Raw genomic sequence first — 7,633 nt, 5'->3', positions numbered from 1 at the left:
ATTCGACTTCTCTTTATGGATATTGTATAGAAATGTTAAAATGTACTGAATATAGGATATATATGTATGTGCTCCTGTTTTATGTTAGAAAATTGATTATTGAGGATGAAAAGTATAACAGGTTAGCTGCTTAATGCTTCCTCATCTTAGATAATTAAATTAGAAACGAAAACCATGTTAAAAAGTATTATAACAATGATGACTAAGTTCTGTTATTGATGCAGTAAAATTTTAGAATGCTAACAAGTTACTCAACGTTAAATGATAGCTAGTATATGATGATAGAAAACTAAGCTAGGAAGAATTCTGCTAAGACCTTGAGAATCAAGCACTAATTAAGGATAGTTATAATGGTTTGAGATAATGTTTATGAAGTTGAAGTTGGAAAATTGACTACATGATCTAATATGTTTTAATCGTGAGAAGATGATTACTATGAAAAATGATTGATAACTCTTTTGATTAACTAAATTGCTAGCTATCTACATCATATTTTTAAGTTGTTAGAAGAGACGAATTATACTGAATTGATCACATTTGTGAAAATATATATATAATAGATGTGCTTAATGCTTCCTTGTGATTAATTCAAGTGTGTTAAGATGTTACTTTTATTGCTTAGTTTTGGAGGCATTAAAATGTGCTATGAAATGGCTGTTTGTTATTTTGATTGGTTAACAAATTGTTTGAATGGCTGAACGCATGTTAGTTGATAATAATTTTAAATGGTGCAAGTGATTGACATAGATGGATAATCTATGTTTAAAGTGTTAACAAATCATAATAGAATGAGTAGCTAAGGGAAACATGAGAAAGGGAAAGTTTTAGAGACCTTTAGAAATATAAAGATAAAGTTTTATCCAAGATGACCAACCACTTTAAGAGAGGAGAGTGCTTGAGTGGGGGTTATAGGGAGATTTAGTTAGTTATGGGTTAACCATAACCCTAGTTTTAACTGACCTTATATATGTACTTGTAATGTCAAGATTTAATTGGTGTCCTAGCTTATTAAGAAGAAACCTGGAGCACGGTACCTGCACAAGAGAGCAGACAAAAGGTAGCTTTAATTATTATTTTGTATGTTTTGTTTTGGTTGCATGTCTGTTTGTGCATAATGTTATAGTTAAGCATGAGAACATATAAATTGCCTTACCAGTTATTGCCATGGCCATATGTATACATCTTGCTGTCCAATATATGCGCATTTAACAGTTGATCAGTTAGCACAGTTGTTTAGTTAATTAGATAGCAGCTGCACAGTTATTTAGTTATTCAAATTATGCAGTTAAGCATATGTTCAGTTATTCAATTATGCATATGATCAGTCATCAGTTAATCAGTTAGCAGCTACTCAGTTATACAGTTCAGTTAATCAGTTATGCAGCTGCTCAGTTATTCAGCTATGCCAATTGTTAAATGAGATTCAGTTAAATGTGTTGTTCTCTGTGACTTGTTTTGCATGCTCAGTTTTTACCACATGTTAATATATGGAATATGATTACTTCTACTAGGATTGTTTGAATCTTACCCCTTTTTTTCTATGTAACCGTAGGGCCCAGTTGATCCAAGGGAAAAAAGAAGCTGGTGGGAGCTTCGCTAAGCTAAGGTGGAAGAGAAGAAGGATTTAAACAACTAATTGGTCAATGTGAAAAATTAATATATTATGTGTTTATATTTTTCCCTATTTTTGAAGCATGTAAACTGTACGGCTATAATTGTACGTACCTCCATAAGGAGGAGTAGCTAGGGTTAGTTCTTGCATAGCTGTGGGTTTAGTTTGTGTATGTGTATAGATATTGATATTATATATGCGTGATGATATGAATGATTTAGTTATTTCCTATGTAATGTATACATCTAAAGTTTTGAGATGTATAATTTATGACTGAATAGAGCTGAAACGGAATAGCAAATAAATAAATATTTTTAACATACAAATTGAGAACAAATATGGGTCTTAATTAGGAAAATGAAATCATGAGTCTTGAATCAAAGATAATAAGTTCTAAAAATTTCAACTTTTGAAGTGTAAACTCTCAACCATAGTTATTAAATTTGCTCCGATTTGAGTTCTTAGAGTAGGATATTACAGTTTGGGTAAAAAAAAAATTATATATCTATATCTATATATACATATATACACATATATATATATATATATATTATTTTGCATAAAATAATGGGCTTATTGCAGTTGAACTGGTAAAAGGGTGTGTGTGCATGAGATCCCAGGTTTGAGTTGTAGAAAAGTCACTTTAAGGAGGAATTATATAATGGCGACAAGTAGTGGTACTAGGTGGCATGTGAAATAGCAACATGTGGTAGGCAATGGTGAGGTGGTAACGACACGTGGACATGAGGTGGTGACATGTGGTGGTAGAATTGATGTGGCAGTGATACTTAAAGGTGGCTGACGGTGGCCATCGATGATAAGGTAGCAGCAGCTAATGAAGGTGCCATGTGGCGTTTTAAATATTTTTTTACAAAAATAGGATTAGCAATGAAAAAATTCCGTCACCAAGTTAGAGACAATTTTTGTCGCTAATTAGGAATGAAATTTTTTCGTCATTCCGTCACTAATTAGCAATGAAATTGTAATGGAACAAATTTCATCACTATTTTTGTTGTTAAATAAAAGTTCCATCTCTAAATTCTATTGTTAATCACATGTTTTTTTTTGTAGTGCTAGAAACATGAGGGATCTTTAAAAAAGGTCAAGTAGTTTCACTCCAATCAGCCTTCGACCTCTTCGTCTTCTATCGATGAAGGCTATCAAGGCGCTCTAGTGGCTCATGCACAATGTCGATTCTATAGAGACTGTAGAATTTTTGGCACAGTAGATTTCATTTGGGGCAATGCAGCAGTTGTTTTTCAAAACTGCAGGATTCTCGTAAGAAAACCGCTTGCAGGGCAAGCAAACATAATCACAGTGCAAAGACGAGGCGACTCGTTTCAGAACACCGGAATATCAATAATCAGTTCCCAAATTCGAGCAGCATCAGATTTCAAGCGAGTTTCACACTCATTTGAAACATATTTGGGTAGGTCACACTGCAATATGCAAGAGCAGTTGTCATGAAGACTTACATTGAGGGATTCGTGAATCCATAGGGATGGTCTCCATGAGGCGATGATGATTTTGCTCAAGACTGTTTCATCAACAAAAAGTAGGGAAAAATGGCATGGCTTTCGTGCCATAAGTAGTCGAAATGAGGCAAACCGATTCAGTGTTGCTAGTTTCCTTTCTCGTCGCACCTGGTTGCCTCGCATTGGGGCGCCTTTTGCTATTGGTGTTTAATTTAATGTTTGTATCTAATAAAGGGCAATTAGGCATAGTTCATTATTTATTTTTTTAATCATTTTTTCTTGGGGATTCATTTGATATGTTGTAATTTGTGTACTGATATATAAGATTTTTTGATAGATTGATATTTAATGTGCAACATACAGATTTCTGCAATTTGTGATTATATATACACACGCTCTTGGGAAAGGTCCTGAGCTACACAAGGACGCAGAGGATGAATTGAAAAGAATCCAAGTACTTAAGAATGAATGAACGAGATCAGAAGAGCAGGAACTAAATAGTAAACAAAACTAATTAACTTGCATTTTTTAAGAGACTTTTACCTTTTACTGACTAGTAAACTTTATGCGAAACATGAAAAGATATTTTAAAAAAAAGGTACAAAATTCCCTGAATAATGAATAGATCCACATTAAATCTATTGGGATATATTTTTAAGTCTTAGATAGACAAGAAGAAAAATAGATAAAAATTAGGGGGGGAGGGGGGAATTAGATGTCTTAACCTTAGGTGCTAGTTTGTAATACTACCTCCTATCTCTAATATAAAAGCTAATTTGAATTTAGATTTGGTTTTAAGTATAAAACCTCAATCTACTTTGTCTCCTAAATTTATATGACATTTTCTAAAGTATCTTTATAAATTATACATATTAAAGGGTTTCCATCTAAGGATAGTCATAATTAAAAAGGATACTTTAAGAAAATCAACACATATTTGTTATAAATATTTAACTTAATTAATTTTTTTAATCTACTTAGATTAGTTAAATAACTTTTATATTAAAAATATGAGGAAGTAAAATTTATCGCGCGGTAATGCTTGAGAGCCCCGGGCATCAGTTTGATGTCTTGCTAGCCCCTAGCAAGGTCAAACTTAAAGGGTGAACACTACAGAATCATAAGCCCAAAAGCAATGTATTGAAATCAATCCAATAAAAGATGGCGGCAATGTGTCAGCATTAGTGGGTTTGGATGGACTTGGGCCGACTATTGATAAAAAGCCTAGAAGCAACGTTATAAACAATGATATATAATGTGACCACCACTAATGGGGTTGGGTTTAACAAAAAAAAATTAATATCTTATAATACGACAAATCAAGATTTTAATTCTTGATAGAAGAAGTGTCATATTTAATGTCCAATAATACCTCAAATAAAATTGCCTTCACTAGAAGGATACTCATGCTTAGCAAAAAAAACAAAGACTACTAATAGGAGTTGAGTTTAGCAGAAAGAACTAGTCCTTACAACGTGATGAATTAAAGTTTCAATCCCCACCCATCATCCATGGGTTTAGGGGTAGGAACTACACCCTCTAACCCAAAAGGAAGGGGGTTCAATTCCCTGTCACGGCGCTTGGGGATACATCCTATAATGGAGGTGCCTAGGTTAATGCCTGAAGGTATAATGTAGATTCGCCCAGCCCAACATTGGTACCACCTAGGAGGAGCTATTCAAGTGCCTTGCCCTTAGCTTAGGTTGAGCCTGAACCCCTGCCTAAAATTTTTGTACCAAAAAAACAAGTTCAAATTCCCGTTGAAAGAGGCGTATATATTTATTGCCCAATAATGTCTTGAATATGATTGTTTTCAAAAAGAAATACATGTTCCTAAAAAAATATTTGATATGACCAATGAGGTTTGTACCCAAAAAAAAAAAGGACTAACAAAGGTTGAGTTTGTCGAAAGAGACTAGTCTCTCATAACATAACAAACCAAAGTCTAAATTATCATTAGGTGATGTGCTCATATGTGTCTGAAAATGTTCTAAATAATATTACTTCTATAATAGGAGGATACATATGTGTGCTTATAAAAAAAAATATTTAACATTATGTTTACAAGAATGTACCTCAGTTATTTATTCGGCTGCTGTCCATTTCATTCAACTTCCTAATTACTTCCTCCGGTGCTTTATATAAAGTGTTTTAGACATTCTTCATGGAGATTATTGAGAAAAAATGTTAATTGCTTTATTGGTTTAAAATCATCTCAATATTTTAATTATCAGCTCTATTAATTAAAGGGATACTCTATAATATCAGGTTACGAGAAAGCTATTAAAGTTATAGGATAAAAATGGAACATCATTTTCTATTTTGACTAGGCACCTTATAATTTGAATCGGCTTTAGCCTTTTATTTATTAAAAAGACACTTTATGTAAGGAGACTAGAAGGAGTACTTCTTTCTCTTTTTCTTTTTTCTGAGTGAACCAGAAGGAGTACTTTATATATTTTTGAGGGGATAAATAAAAAATTCGGGCACAAATAATTTCTTAATAAACATCCATGCATATGGAACATTTCATAATGCACTCGAAAAAGGCAAAATAGAAAGAAAGAAAGAAAGATAACGCAGAGAGTATTATTATTGTTACTATTATTATTACTACTACTATTGCATCAAGAAGTTTGCAATATCACGTTATTAAAAATTATAGGCCACTGGAAAGGTCTTAAGCCGTAAAATAGCCATCAACATGAAACGAAAACACGATGGAGCCTGAATCTATTCTTCATTATGCTTTTGAGTTTCCTTCTGCAAGCTAGTTGAATAATAAAAAGTTAAATACTCAACGATTTTTTTATAAGGAACTGTAAAGTAACTTAAGCACCTATTTGATGGTTTCTTTAGGGGAAAAAAACTGTTAAACAAAGACTACTTGATAGTTATTACTTCATGTCTTTAATACAAGAGTCATCTGACTAATTTGAGGAGATTAAGAAAGTTTAATAATTTAATTTAAAATATTATATTTATCATTTTTCTCCAAACTAATTCACCTCACTTATAAATTGATGTATGATATAATGATACACATATGTATTTTAGAGAGATCATTTAACATACTTTTTTGGTTCTATTTATAAATCACTTCCAATACGTTTCACACAAACCAAGAAAAACCTTAAATTTTATTTACTCTCATTTAAAATTCAACAACTTTTCAACTTTATCCTTATTTAATATACATTATATCTTATGTAAACAAAGCCAACACAATAATAAATGAAAGGTAAAATTGTACATTCATACAAAAAAATTCTCTCAGTACCCCATAAATAGGACAAAAATATTTTCTGTCTCTGTCCTATAAATAGAACCAGAGAAGTGTACTATAATTAAGTAATTTTTAACTTTGTTAATATGTTCAAATTAGTTAACCGGGTCTTATATTAAAAACTAAAGGTAATATTTAGAAAAAACTGTTAAGTAGCACTGTCTCTGATTCTAATTATAAAACCTTGTTTGTAGATGAGGTCTATTAGAGATTTTAAATTCTATTAGGGATTTTAAATTAAAATGTACTACCTCCAGTCCTAGTATGAGGTCTTATAATTAGGACCAGACGTAGTACATTTTAATTTAAAATCTCTAATAGACCTCATTTTCGTTTCAGATTTAGATTATTATGTTGCCTTTTGTCCTTTGCTCCTTTTATGTCTGATCACTCCATTCGGGCATCCCCACCATTACTTCTTACTCACTCGTTACCGGGTTTGCTGTTTTCGCGTTCCATTCCCCACCTTTGATTGTGTTTGTGACTTTCTAGGTTAAGAAGTTCGTGGATTCTTTTTCCCCATTTCATGTCTTCAAATCTTCCTCACGGTGAGTTAAGATTTTTCCTTCATTTTCCCTATTTTTGACCATTGGATTTATGTGTTTTTGGTTCTTTTTTCAAGTGAAAAGGGAAGTTTTATTAACTCAGAGTAACAGTACAATAAAAATTAGCAAACAAGACAAAACAGGGTTGAAATGTAATCTAGACTTAAGGCATAAACAAATTTCTAGCGTTCAAGATGTGATCACCGAGAGATAGCACTTGATTAACCAGGCGGTGAGGTTGAGCAGTATCATCACAAAAGATTTGCTGATTCAAGCATTCCATAGCTTCCAGCAAAGAGTTCCAAACGTAATGCACCATGCTGTGTTGTTGTTCCTTGTCCAAAGATTTTCCAGCAGCTAGTCAATGTAAGTTTGATTGAAGAAACGTGATTGCAGCGACGGTGGCACAATAAGTTTCCAGCATGATGATGCATGATTGCCACATATATTATAGGTTCCACTCACAACCCTGTGTCTTCTAACTCTCTCCTGGTTGGTTAGGAGTTTGTTTTTGAGCACAAGCCAGAGAAAGGTACGAATACGTTGGGGTCCTGACCACTGCCAAGCAAGATTCCAAAAGGAGCTTTCATCCTCACAGGTGTCCTGTATGAGCATATTGTAGGCTGATTGCACTGTAAATTTTTTGCTGTTTGTCAAGCACCAGCAGCAGTTGTCAGTAGTCCCAGTGTGGGAAGCTGTGTTTTGGGTTCTTTGA

General features: G+C 33.0%; 1 long non-coding RNA gene across 1 annotated transcript; it reads left to right on the top strand.

Annotated features, from left to right (window-relative positions):
• Window positions 1-575: 575 nt before the first annotated feature.
• On the top strand, window positions 576-1,848 carry LOC114740530 (uncharacterized). Its single transcript, XR_003739695.1, has 2 exons — window positions 576-1,057; window positions 1,553-1,848. It is a non-coding gene; the product is annotated as an uncharacterized LOC114740530 (long non-coding RNA).
• Window positions 1,849-7,633: the final 5,785 nt, after the last annotated feature.

This window comes from Neltuma alba, unplaced genomic scaffold (assembly GCF_004799145.2).
Source record: "Neltuma alba isolate B1F8T4 unplaced genomic scaffold, ASM479914v2 tig00003173_pilon, whole genome shotgun sequence".
NCBI classification, from domain to species: domain Eukaryota; kingdom Viridiplantae; phylum Streptophyta; class Magnoliopsida; order Fabales; family Fabaceae; genus Neltuma; species Neltuma alba.
This window is presented reverse-complemented; position numbering and strand designations above follow the sequence as displayed.